The sequence below is a fragment of the Dioscorea cayenensis genome, chromosome 2, assembly GCF_009730915.1.
Source record: "Dioscorea cayenensis subsp. rotundata cultivar TDr96_F1 chromosome 2, TDr96_F1_v2_PseudoChromosome.rev07_lg8_w22 25.fasta, whole genome shotgun sequence".
Taxonomy (NCBI): Eukaryota; Viridiplantae; Streptophyta; class Magnoliopsida; order Dioscoreales; family Dioscoreaceae; genus Dioscorea; species Dioscorea cayenensis.
This window is the reverse complement of record NC_052472.1, coordinates 16,344,363-16,358,195: the sequence shown is the minus strand read 5'-3', so window position 1 is coordinate 16,358,195 and position 13,833 is coordinate 16,344,363. Positions and strand designations below refer to the sequence as shown.

At 35.8% G+C, this 13,833-nt stretch overlaps 1 non-coding gene across 1 annotated transcript; it reads left to right on the top strand.

Moving 5' to 3' along the window:
* Positions 1-7,112: 7,112 nt before the first annotated feature.
* On the top strand, positions 7,113-7,219 carry LOC120281297. Its single transcript, XR_005542530.1, has one exon. It is a non-coding gene; the product is annotated as a small nucleolar RNA R71 (small nucleolar RNA).
* Positions 7,220-13,833: the final 6,614 nt, after the last annotated feature.

Genomic DNA, 13,833 nt, shown 5'->3' with positions numbered 1-13,833 from the left:
GCTTAAAGCTCTAGGGACTCCAAGCGGTAAACCCTATTCCCTAATCTAGATCTAACCCTTTAGTCCAGGCGAAAGACCCTAGTCTCAATTAAGCCCCAGCACTAAGGATTACTGCAATGCTTCACTCTGTCGCTTGCGCAACTAAGCCCCAGCGGAGTTCGTCTCTTAGCGCTTCACTTTATTGTGACCGCAAAGAACTCTTGGAACACGAAGGTAAGATAAATCACACCGGAAGGGAAAGTGAGCATTCCGCTACCTCTCAACTCACCCTCTCAACCCTCTCCAATCTAGCTTTATCTAACCCTCATGGTATGTCACTCATCTATAAGAATTACCAAGATGGATTCTCAACCCTAGTGTCAATCTAAAAGAAAATCACTTCGACAAGCATTCAAGATTGAAACTCAATTAGAACTTCAATTAAAGAAAACATAATAAAAGGTTAATGAAACAAAATCATCCTAGGGTTTACAAGTCCAAGGACCCACTAAGGGTTTAGCTCTCCATGGAGCAAGATACAATTAATAATGAAATCAAAAGTAAAAAACATGCAATCCATAAGTAAAAGCCCCTCGTCTTCTCCAAAGGTTCCCTCGTCAAGCCTAGGGCACACCTCGCTGAATCGATGTCGACGAAAGCTCCCCCAATAACTATCTTCCGAAATGAATGCGGTGTTGAAGGCTGTAGAACTACTCCAAAAGCCTTGCCAAAGTCTCTCCGAACCCTAGTCGTGAGTGTCTCCAAAGATGACAATAAGATGGGCAAAAGATCCCTCAAAACAGCTTAAATTGTGACTTTAAATAGGGATGGAATCGGGCCATCAACACGCCCGTGTGAATCTCCAGGAAATGTGTTTTCTGCAATCTATGAACAGTAACTACTATAGTGATTTACTACAATAAATTACTACAGTACTTCGCCAAAATGCTCGCGAGTCGACACTTTTCATGGAGGCCACATGAATGGCACACATCCATGCGATAGATCGAGTTGCGTCTTCAATAACAATCACATTGACGAAAATCGTGCTAGCCTTGCACAATCAGAACACATGAATGTGATTGCCTTTGTGCCCTTCCAAACCAAGTATTTTCTTGAGTACAATGGAGGTTAGCACACATTCACGTGTCTTTGAGTACAACTTGTGTCTTCGCGTTTGTTCACTCTAAGATTTCATCAACAAGATGCATCTACGATCTACTTTTGGCTCCATTTTTCCACTATTGTCTCCACATACTATATGCACAAAAGAACACAAATACACATATATGAGCAATAAAATCTGAGAAAAGTAATGCTCAATGTAAGAAAAGAATACTTCGTATTATTAGTACACAAGCACTTATCAAACTCCCTAACACTTAAGCTTTTTCTTGTCCTCAAGCAAAATAAAACATTAAAGTACATAAGAAGAAAAATTGAAAGTTATTGGCCTTAGGTTCACCACAAGAATGCAAAGGAAGTATTCCACAAGTAAGGAAAAATTTCAACAACGAATAAGAAAAATCAATGATTTACCTAAAAACTTGAATAAAAAAGGACAATAAACATGTTATCGTGTAAGTGTGTGTAGACTCACTCAAGTCAACCCAATGTATACTCCTCAAAGCTCTAAGCACAAAGGACTTATTTAAATACAAAAAAAAAAAGAAAAGAGATGGTAATAGTTTCACACATCCTCTAAGGTAGCTCTTTTCGAAGCGGCTGCTAAGGTCGCTTTCACACTTTTGAGGTGGTAGCTCTTTCTACTGGGGTAGAAGCTTTCACTCATTCCATGAAATAGCTCTTTCTCTCATTAGGGCATAACTAGTATCCGACTTATGAGAGTAGCTTCATACTTCATAGGTGGTAGCTCTTTCCACCCCCACTACACAATCAAAACAAACTTAACTTTTTTTTTCTTTTTATTCAACCATTTTTTTTTCTTTTTTTCGAAGAAACTAAAACAAGAAATAACTAAACTAGTCCCTTAAACATCAAACTTGAGTTTCAACAAGGTTTAATGAGCGAGTAGTGCAATAAGTGTCAATCTGGCAAAAATTCCTAAAAATTCATTTAGAAACTAAAGCATGAGAACATTCAATGTTAAAAATTCTCCTAAACTTAAGAATACAACAATTGCAACTAAGGTGCACCACCATTGGCTACATGAGCATGCACAATCAACGCATAAGTATAGAACATGTGTAATGTGAACTCCCCCCACACTTAAGATGTACATTGTCCTCAATGTACACATGCAAGCACAATAAAATATAAAGCAATCAAAAACATATGTAGAGGTGGGCAATTGAAACAATACTCCCCTGATCTCCTAATGGTATGTTTGATAGAGCTATATTCCTTGAGAGTTGAGTTCCGATGGGGTTAGAGCGCACACACGGCCATGTGAAAATCACAATGACCGTGTCTATGACTATTTCTCAATTTCCATACTCACAAGACCATCTGAACGTATACACAAGGGGGTATAATAAAGCTCAACAAAATCAAAACAAAATAAAACTCGAGTCTATAAAGATATGAAAATGAAATACAGTCGAGACAACGAAAACAAAAGATAAACTCAGAAGGAGAATCTTTTCTGAGTGATACAAGTCCAACATAAATGCAGAAATAAAAATACAAAAACAAATGAAAAAACTAAAGAAGAGACGCCTCAAGTGTTGGTGTCATCTGCTATCTGCTCTGCTGCTGCTGCTGGAGAAGATACTGATGCTGGTGGATCAGTCAGTGCTGTTGGAGCTGGTGATGGTAGTGTTGGTGATGCATGAGGGTTATGGGGTCTCAACACGAACGAAGAAGTCACGTCTCGCTCTAGTAGCTGATGTAGAACGTCGAGACGTGCCATAACCTCTGTGTGGTTCGCGACCTGTATCGTGCGAACCTCAGCCAAGTCTGCCTGTAGTAACCCCCCTCCACAGCACTCTCGAGCCTCTCAAAAATGATCATGGGCTCGAGTCAGAGAGAAAATTTGGACTAGTGATGGCTCCTGTGCTTCGGTGGTGCCTCAGTCTCTATCTGCTCCTCTTGTGGCTCGAGAATAGGCTGAGACCCCTCGCCAATGTCACCTCCCCCCTCAGCTATCTCTGGAGCGAGTGTAACAAGTACATACACTCCAAGCCGATACATGTGCACCATCCCCATCAATCTCATCGTCTCTATGCCCATGGGAACAGGTACGATCTTCTTCTTGGCCCCCCCTGATCGTGTCTATCAAACCCATCCCAATAATGAGTTTAGTGATGTAGGGGCCAGAGAAGAGAACACCGATCTTGGCATACTATCCACGATGCAGTAAGTACTCTGCTAGGGATGTGTTTAATGTCGATCGGTGTGCTCTATACCATAGAATATAAATATAACTGACTCCTATCGGTTTGAGTACACCGGTCTTTGTCACCATGACTATTCACTAATTTGCTCAGAATGGTGTGAATGTATCTGTAGCTCGGCCAGGAGAGACACATGCCTTTCGACACCCTCACCTCATATTGACCACAGCCACTGGCATACAGTAAGCATGCTCACGGTGTCGGTGCACGGGTGATCGAGTCGATAATTGCTCATACTCCTCTATAATGATGAGCGCCTCATCATATTGACCCAAGTGGATGGCCCGACACTCATACTATGATACTGTTTGAAGGCTCTGAATTAGATGGCGTTAATGCTATCAAAGCTAGAGTACAAGCGGTCAAATTCGAAAGATGCTAACACCTTCAATGTCGACATCTGAGTTGGATGATCACAAATAGACAACAATCTACGCTAACTGCCTACGGTGAGGAGCTCCTTAACCTCATACGCCATATCATCACTAAGCTGAACCTCCACAGGCGCACTCAAGTCCAAGAATCGTGTCTGACAGAACTTGAGCTTCAAAAGTAACTCAAATCTAGCCTGGTGCTCGGGAATAGCGAACTCCATATGATTCGACTCAAGGGAATGCTTTACGGGATGCTTCTTTGGTTTTGTTTCTTTAGTCACAGGGGGCCATGTCTATAGAATTGAAAAAGAAAATTGATAAAAATACACTCACAGAAACAATACTACAGAAATCCACACAGCCGTGTGAAAATTCCACAAGCCCATGTGGATCCACGGGGCGTAAAAGCCACATGGCCACTATGCCAAAATCACAAAAAATATATGTGAATATCACTATAAGAACCACTCTAATGCATGCACCAACCATTTTACACATGGAAAGCGAAACAACATTCACTAGTTTAACCAAATTAAATCAAGATTGGCTGAAGAAAAAAAGAGAACGAGGGCTTACCGAGCGAAATAGAGATGAAAAAGTTTTTGAATGCGGCGGGAAAAACAACTCTAGGACTTTATAAATAGATGGTGAGGGGTTGGGGAAGCGAGGAGAGGCATCGTTTGAGTGTTTGGCAGTTAAAGAATGAAGGGGAGGAAGTGGGTTATAAAGATAAATCGTGGCCTTTGAAGTTTTATATATCTACACAGGTGTGTGGAAATTTTCTACGCCCATGTGACTCCCACAGGAACGCTCACAGGGGCAGACACACGCCCCTGTGTGCTTTCGGGATGGCCTCTGAACACATCCACACGACCGTGTGGAAATTCCCCATGCCCGTGTGCCAGATCCACAGGGGCACCCACATGCCCCTGCGGCTTCTCTGTCTACCCGGGAAATTCTTTTAAGTGTTTCACACGCCCATGTGGAAATTCCACACGGGTGTGGATCTTCACAATGGTACTCACAGGGGCACTCACACGCCTTTGTGTCTTCTCGGGATGGATTCGAGACTCTGCAGAGAAACACACGCATGTGTGGAAAATTACCCACGGTTGTGTGACCGTCACAAGGTCGTTCCCAAGTGCTGAAACACACCCTTGTGTCCTCTTGGGATGAGCTCTGAACGAAAATACACGCCGGCGTGGAAATTCCACACGGGCGTGTGTCTTCTTTGGATGACTTAGAAAAAATCGCAGACTCTGCAAAAAATTTCTGCACACTTATACACATACAGAGCCTACTTATACTATGAACAACTGACCAGACAATCATGGAAAACATGCTCAAACGACCAATAAACTTCACTAATTACAATTAAGCCAACGAAAACATCAATGATCCATGAGACACCAACACTAAAGCTCTTATTCATGCAAACACTAAACTAAAACCTAAAAGCATTAAAGACTTGGGTTGCCTATGAAGAAGCGCTTGTTATACGTCACTAAGCTTGACGTACCTCTTCTTACCTTACGGGGGCTCATAAATACAGGTTTTCCTCTTACCGACAACTTAAAAGCATGATGAACATAATCATTTCAAGGTAGAGGGACAGTTATCGAGCTTGTTACCACACAAGGGTTCGTCACCCTTACTTTGAGCTTGCACATCCCCATTAGCCTTGGGGCGCTTCTTGTGGGGTTTCCTTGCTCGCTTCAACTTTTGGATAATCCTCTTCATGATCCCCGGGGTGGGTTGCATCTTGTCCTCTAGACCAAGTGATAAGACTTCTTCGTTCTCCACTTCTTGATCTAGCACCCCTTCATATGGGTCCAGACACATCATTTTTCTGCACGTGTTCATCAATTAACTCATCAGTAGTGTCAAGAAAGTAAAGAGTATCATCAAAATCAAGAGAATGTCGCATGGCTTCAGCGAGGCGGTATGTTAACTTGTCATCACTAACTCATTAAGTTAACTCCCAGCCATCCATGTCAATAAGAGCCTTGGAAGTGCGCAAGAACGACCTCCTAAGTATCAGCAGAACATCGACATCCTCAATAATATCCAGCACTACAAAGTCAATAGGAAATATGTACTTATCAACTTTCACAAGTACATCTTCAATGATGCCCCTTGGATGTCTAACCCTTTGGTCCGCCAATTGAAGTGTCATCCGAGTGGGCCTAGGCTCTCCCAAGCCTAGAGACTAGAAGAATGTGTAAGGCATGACGTTGATGCTATCCTTTGAATCTGCCAATGCCTTTTCTTCACCCAAATTGCCAATATTGCACGGGATGATAAAGCTTCCGGGGTCCTTCTTCTTGTTTGGCATATTCTTTTGCAACACCACCGAACATGAAGCATCTAAGATCACAGATGCACTCTCCTCCAACTTTCTCTTGTTGGTCAAGAGGTCGTTGAGAAATTTTTCATAGCGAGGCATTTGAGATGACGCCTCCACAAATGGGATATTGATTTTGGCCATTCTTCAATCTTGAAGGATAAAGGGACTCTTGGCTTGTAGGGTGAGGGTGACACCCCTTTTCTTTTGCTATTTCCTCAACATCCACGACCTCGAGTGCTTCAACATTGGTCTGCTCACTCAGGAGCCTACCCTCAACTTCACCACCACTTCTCAAAGTGATCGCCTTCACATGTTCCCTTGGGTTGGTTTTACGTGTTTGCTAGGCAAACTCCCTTAAGGTCTTTCAGGAGTAACCGCAATTTGGCCCACTTGGTTCTCCAAGTTGTGCAATGAGGCGTTGTGGTTGCTAAGTGTGGCCTCAACCGATTTAAATCTTATATCCGACAATTGAATGAACTTGGTTAAGGCCTTTTCTAGGTCAGTCATCCAGTTTTCTAACCCTGAAACTCGATTCTCCATGTTCTGGGCTTGTTGTTATTGCAAACTCGGTGGTGTCATATTCTTCTGTTACCCTTGATTACTTCAAGAAATGTTCGGGTGCTCCTCCACCCCGGATTGTAGGTGTTGCTATATGGATTCCGTTGGCCTTTCATTGCGTTACCCACAAAATCCGCTTGTTCCACCGAGGATGTACCACCTATAGAAATCGGGCAATCAGATGGAGCATGTCCTCCCCCACACCCAGTGCAACTTGTCATAGCTGCCACTCTAAGAGAAGTTAGAGTGTCTACCTTCTTGCTCAATGAGTAAACCTGGGCCTCCAATGAGGACACTGTATCAATCTCATGAAGTCTGGCTACCTTCTTTCTGTCCCTTGCATTCCACTGATAACTGTTCATAGCTATTTCTTCAATGAGATGTCGGGCTTCTTCAGAGGTCTTGCTCCCAAAGGTACTTCCTGCTGCAGCATCAAATAACTGCTTTGTGCTTGTGTTCAAACCATTATAGAAAGTCTGAATGATCTTCCACTCGGAGAACCCATGTTGAGGACATTTCCATGGGAGCTCCTTGAACCTATCATGTGTCTCAAATAGAGACTCTAATACCGTTTGCACAAAAGAGGATATTTCATTCCTAAGCTTCACAGATTTTCTAGGAGGAAAATATCAGGCAAGAAAATCTTCTACCATCTCCACCCATGAATGTAGCCATTGCTTCACTCTCCCTTTAAAGGAAAATGGGAAGGGCCTCAACTTGATGGCATCATTCATGACACCATTAATATTGAGCATGTCACACACTTCCATGAAGTTCTCAATGTGATTGTTTGGATCCTCATCGGCCAAACCATTAAACTGAGCGGGCTGCTGTAACATCTGGATGAAGCCTGGCTTGAGCTCAAAATTTTGAGCCATTATCAGTGGCAGCATAATACTAGATTGTGTGCCAAGAACTTTGCATCTGGCATAATCTGACAGTATCCTCTGCTACTCATTCTGTTATGCCATATTATCTGACACTTCATCTTCTATCTCAACTTGATTCGATTGTTCTTGTACAGGTTCTTTTCCCCTTCTACAAAAGTGTTCGTTTCAAGTTCGGGGATCACCTTCAACCAATGTCGAAGGGTTCCCTCAAATCATAACACTGGAGTTGCAACCAAAAAGTAAAGACAAATTAGAGCGATGGAAGAATAAGAAAGTGTGAAATAGAACAAGTGATGAATAGCTAAAATAGCTAAGTGAAAAGTGTTTTCCAAAATGCCTATTCTCGGATAACGATGCCAAAACTTGACACATCCCTTGCATGTGTACTTCAAGTGCATGGGTTGTCAAAGTAATAGATACACTGGTGAGTGGTAGTCTTATCCACAGGGAATAGTGATCAGAAACACTATAACTGTTATATAACTAGAATGACGATGATTCGAAGGTGGTGTGAACAATATCAATGTGAAAAAAAGAAATAAAAAAACAAGAAAGAGATGCAATAAAATGAGAAGAAAGTCAATCGATAGAAAGTGGGACACCCGGACATTGCTCACCCTAGGACTATTGCTTCAAGTGTAAGACCAATCATTATGTCTCCCAACTAATGTCTAATGAGTTGTGGAAATCCTTAAACACGCGGTCCCAAACCTAAGGTCAATCGTGACTAACCCTACACTGTGCCTCGGTGGAGAAATCATTCAATCTCAGCACCTCACACTGTGCAAGACTGCTTAAAGCTCTAGGGACTACAAGTGATAAACCCTATTCACTAGTCTAGATCTAACCCTTTGGTCTAGGCGAAAGACCCCTAGTCTTAAATAAGCCCTAGCACTAAGAATTACTGCAACGCTTCTATCCGTTGCTTGCATAACTAAGCCCCAGTGGAGTTCCTCTCTTAGCACTTCACTCTATTGTGACCGCAAAGAACTCTTGGAACACGAAGGTAGAATAAATCACACCGGAAGGGAAAGGGGACGTTCCGCTACCTCTCGACTCACCCTCTCAACCCTCTCCAATCTAGCTTTATCTAGCCCTCATGGTGTGTCACTCATCCACAAGGATTACCAAGATGGATTCTCAACCCTAGTGTCACTCTAAGGGAAAATCACTTCAAGAAGCATTCAAGATTGGAACTCAATTAGAACATCAATTAAAAAAATCATAATAAAAGGTCAATGAAACAAAATCATCCTTCGGTTTACAAGTCCAAGCACCCACTAGGGGTTTAGCTCTCCATGGAGCAAGATACAATCAATAATGAAATCAAAAATAAAAACATGCAATCCATAAGTAAAACCCCCTTGTAGTCCGTATCGATGGTCTTATGGAGTCTTCTCCAAAGGTTCCCTCGTCAAGCTTAGGGCACAGCTCGCTATATCGATGTAGGCGAAAGATCCCCCAACAACTATCTTCAGAAGGAATGTGATGTTGAAGGCTATAGAACCACTCCAAAAGCCTTGCCAAAGCCTCTCCGAACCCTAGCTGCGAGCGCCTCCAAAGATGAGACAAGGATGGGCAAAAGATCTCTCAAACGGCTGAAATCGTGACTTAAATAGGGCTGGAATTGTACATCCACACGGGCGTGTAGAATTTTCACACGCCCATGTGAATCTCTAAGAAATGCGTTTTCTGCGATCTATGAACAATAACTGCTACAGAGATTTACTACAAGGATTTCCTACAGTAAACTACTACAGTACTTCACTAAAATGCTCTCAATTCCACACTTTTCATCGAGGCCACATGAATGGGCACAAATCCATGCGTAGATCACATTGCATCTTTAATAACAATCACATTGAAGAAAATCTTCCTAGCTTTGCACAAGTCAGAACACGCGAATGTAACTGTCTTTGTGCCCTTCCAAACCATGTATTTGCTTGAGCACAATGGAGGTTGGCACACATTCACATGTCTTTGAGCACAACTTGTGTCGTCGCATATGTTCACTCCAAGATTTCATCAACAAGGTGCATCCACGGTCTACTTTTGGTTCCTTTCTTCCACTATTGTCTCCACAACCCTATATGCACAAAAGAACACAAATACACATATATGAGCGATAAAATCTGAGAAAAGTAATTCTCAATGTAAGAAAAGAATACTTCATAATAATAGTACACAAGCACTTATCACTAATCCTAAGTTTTCTTTTGGTAATGTCTCCTATTTTTTAATCAAAACACTAATTATTTTTTTCTTTTTCGGAATGTCCCCTACTTTTGTGATCAAAACACTAATCCTATGTTTTTCTTTTGGAAATGTCTGCTATTTTTTTGAATCAAAACCCTACTCCTATGTTTTCTTTTGGAAATGTCCCTTATTTTTTGGTTTTTAATCAAAAGCCATAATCTTAAGTTTTCTTATAGTAATGTCTCCTATTTTTCAGTCAAAATGCTAAGCCTATGTTTTTTTTTAAAATGCATGCTATTTTTTTAATAAAACCATAATCCTATGTTTTCTATACGTAATGCCTACTATATTTGAATGAAAACTCTAATCCTATGTTTTTTTTTCTGAATGTCTCCTATTTTGCAAACAAAACCCGAATCCTAAGTTTTCTTTTCTTATGTCTCCTATTTATCAGTTTTTAATCAAAACCCTAATCTGATGTTTTATATAATAATGTTTCTTATTTTCAATCAAAACCCTAATCATATGTTTTCTTTCATAACTGCCTACTATATTTGAATCAAAATAGTATATTTGAATAAAAAATGCCCTCTATTTTTTTCAGTTTTGAATAAAAAAACTAAAAAAATAGTTGAAAAATTCAAACCAAAAGATACGATTTGGGTTTTTAATTCAAAAAGTAGGAATGGCTCCTATTAGGATTAGTGTTTCTATTAAAAAAATAGTAGATATTCCAAAAACATAACATTATCGATAAATTAGAGACATTAAGAAAACATTCCTATTATTTTCAGAAAAGAAAAAAATAGGAGACATTACTATAAGAAAAACATAGGTTACGGTTTGGATTCAAAAACTATTAAGTAGTACACATTCCGAAAAAGAAACAATATGAGACATTCGAAAAAGAAAATATCGGATTAGGGTTTTGATTAAAAATAACAGAGATTTTCAAAACAAAGATAGAATTTGGGTTTGATTAAAAAAATGAAACATTTTGAAAAGTAAACAAAGGATTAGGGTTTGGATTGAAAAATAGTAGGGTTTTGATTATGGTTTTGATTTGGAAATGTCCTAATCCTATGTTTTCTTTTCGGAATGCCTTCTATTTTTGAATAAACCTCTAATCATAAAATTTCGTTTAGGAATGTATCATATTTTTCAATCAAAACTCTAATCTTATGTTTTCCTTTGGAATGCCCCCTATTTTTTAATAAAAAGTCGAATCCTATAATTTTTTTCTTCTTAATGTCTACTATTTAATGGTTTTGAATCAAAACCATTATCTATGTTTTCTTTTGGGAAAGTCTCCAATTTTTCAATAAAAAAACTAATACTTTCTTTTCTTTTTGAAATGTTTGCTATTTTTGAATCAAAACCTTAATCCTATGTTTGCTTATAGTAATGTCTCCTATTTTTCATTCAAAACCCTAATCCTGTGTTTTTTTTCTGAAATGTCTCATATTTTTTCAATCAATACCATAATCCTAATCCTATGTTTTCTTTCCAAAATGTCTCATATTTTTCAATCAAACCCTAATCTTATGTTTCCTTTCCAGAATGTCTACTATTTTTGAATTAAAACCCCAATCCTATATTTTCTTATAGTAATGTCTCTTATTTTTCACTCAAAAACCCTAATTATATGTTTTCTTATAGTAATGTATCATATTTTTTTAATTCAAAACCCTAATCCTATGTTTTCTTTTCGAAATGTCTCATATTTTTTAATCAAAACCCTAATCCTATGTTTTCTTTCCAGAATGTCTACTATTTTTTAATCAAAATCCCAATCCTATATTTTCTTATAGTAATGTTTCCTATTTTTCACTCAAAACTCTAATTCTATGTTTTCTTATAGTAATGTATCATATTTTTTTTATTATATTTCTTATTATTATTATTATTATTATTATTATTATTATTATTATTATTATTATTATTATTATTATTTATGATTTTCTTATTTTTTATTATTCTTCCTCTTCTTCTTCTATTTCTTATTTATGTTTTCTTATAGTAATGTATCATATTTTTTTATTATATTTCTTCTTATTATTATTATTATTATTATTATTTATTATTATTATTATCATTATTATTATTATTTATTATTTTCTTATTTTTTATTATTCTTCCTCTTCTTCTTCTTTTTCTTATTTATGTATTATTAATTATCTTTTTTTATTTTTTATTATATTTCTTCTTCTTTTTTTTTATTATATTTATGCTTATTTATTATATTTCTTCTTATTCTTTCTCTTATTAATTTTTTTTCATATTTATTATGTTATTATTATTATTATTATTATTATTATTATTATTATTATTATTATTATTATTATTATTATTATTATTATTTGCTTCTTCTTCTGTTCTTATTTATTTATATATTATTCTCCTTATTTATTTATAATTTTTCTTATTTTTTATTATACTTCCTCGTCTTTTTCTTATTTATTTATTTATTTAGTATTAATTATTTTTTTATTTTTTATTATATCTCTTATTATTATTATTATTATTATTTTTATTATATATTCTCTTATTCTTCTTATTCATATTTATTTATTAGTCTTCCTTCTTCTTCATCTTCTTCTACTGCTTCTTATTATTATTATTATTTATTTTTATTATTATTATTATTATTATTATTATTATTATTATTATTGTTATTATTAATTTTTTTCTTATTTTTTATTATATTTCTTATTATTCTTCCTCTTCTTCTTATTTATTTATTATTTTTCTTATTTTTCTATATATTTATTCTTCTTTTTTTTCAGCTTCCTATTATTATTATTTATATATTATTCTTTGTCTTGTTCTTGTTCTTCTTATTATTTATTTATTTATTTATTTATTTATTTATTATTATTATTATTATTATTATTTTATTATTTCTTTATTATTTCTTCTTCTTCTTCTTCTTCTTCTTCTTTATACTATTAATTATTACTTTTCATATTTTTTTAATATATTTCTTCTTATTATTATTCTTATTTATTTATTATTATTATTGTTAATTATTTTTCATATTTTTTAACATATCTCTTCTTTCTTCTATTTCTTCTTATTCTTCCTCTTCTTCTTCATCTTTTTATTTTTCATATATTTATTATTGTTATTATTATTATTATTATTATTATTATTATTAATTTTTTTTCTTATTTATTTATTATTTTTCCTCTTCTTCTTTTTCTTGTTCTTCTTCTTATTTATTTACAAATTTATTATTTATTTATTATTATTTATTGTTATTCTTATTTATTTATAATTTATCCTTTTTTTTATTTTTCTTTTTCTAATTTATTTAATATTAATTATTTTCTTCTTCTTATTATTCATTTAATTATTTATTTATTTATTATTATTATTATTTATTCTTCTTACGTATATATTATTTTCTTATTATTTATTTATATATTATTATGTATTATTATTCTTATTTATTTATTTATTTATTTATTGTTTTTCTTATTTTTTATTATATTTCCTTTTCTTCCTCTTTTTCTATTTCTTTTTCTACTACTTGTTATTATTGTTTATTTATTATTATTGTTATTACGATTATTATTATATTTTCATATTTTTTTATTATATTTCTTTTTCTTATGATTATTATTATTATTATATGATTTTCCTTATTTTTTTATTATTCTTCCTCTTCTTCTTCTTTTTCTTATTTATGTATTATTAATTATCTTTCTTATTTTTTATTATATTTATTCTTCTTTTTTTATTATATTTCATCTTCTTTTTTTTCTTATTGATCGCTTCCCCGCAAGTGTACGGGATCGCCAAGTAATACCTCGTGCAAAGACACGAGGATCGTATTCCACGGGGCTAAGGATCTCCTATTACTCCTTCTCGAGCTATTATCTGGCCTAAGATCTTAAGTGATGGTTTTTACTCTACTAAATACAAATAAAAACTAAACACAAGATTTGCTAGCAAATTAGAGAACAAGCAATAAGCAAGCAAGAGAATCAATGAAGTGCAAAAGGCCTATGGATGTGCGGATCCCCTTGAGGGGTTATCATGCAACATGGATGATGATTTAAAGATGCAAGGGTAAATTGGACCATGAGATTCCAAGATTAGAACAACCCCAATTTCTCGGCGATTGAACC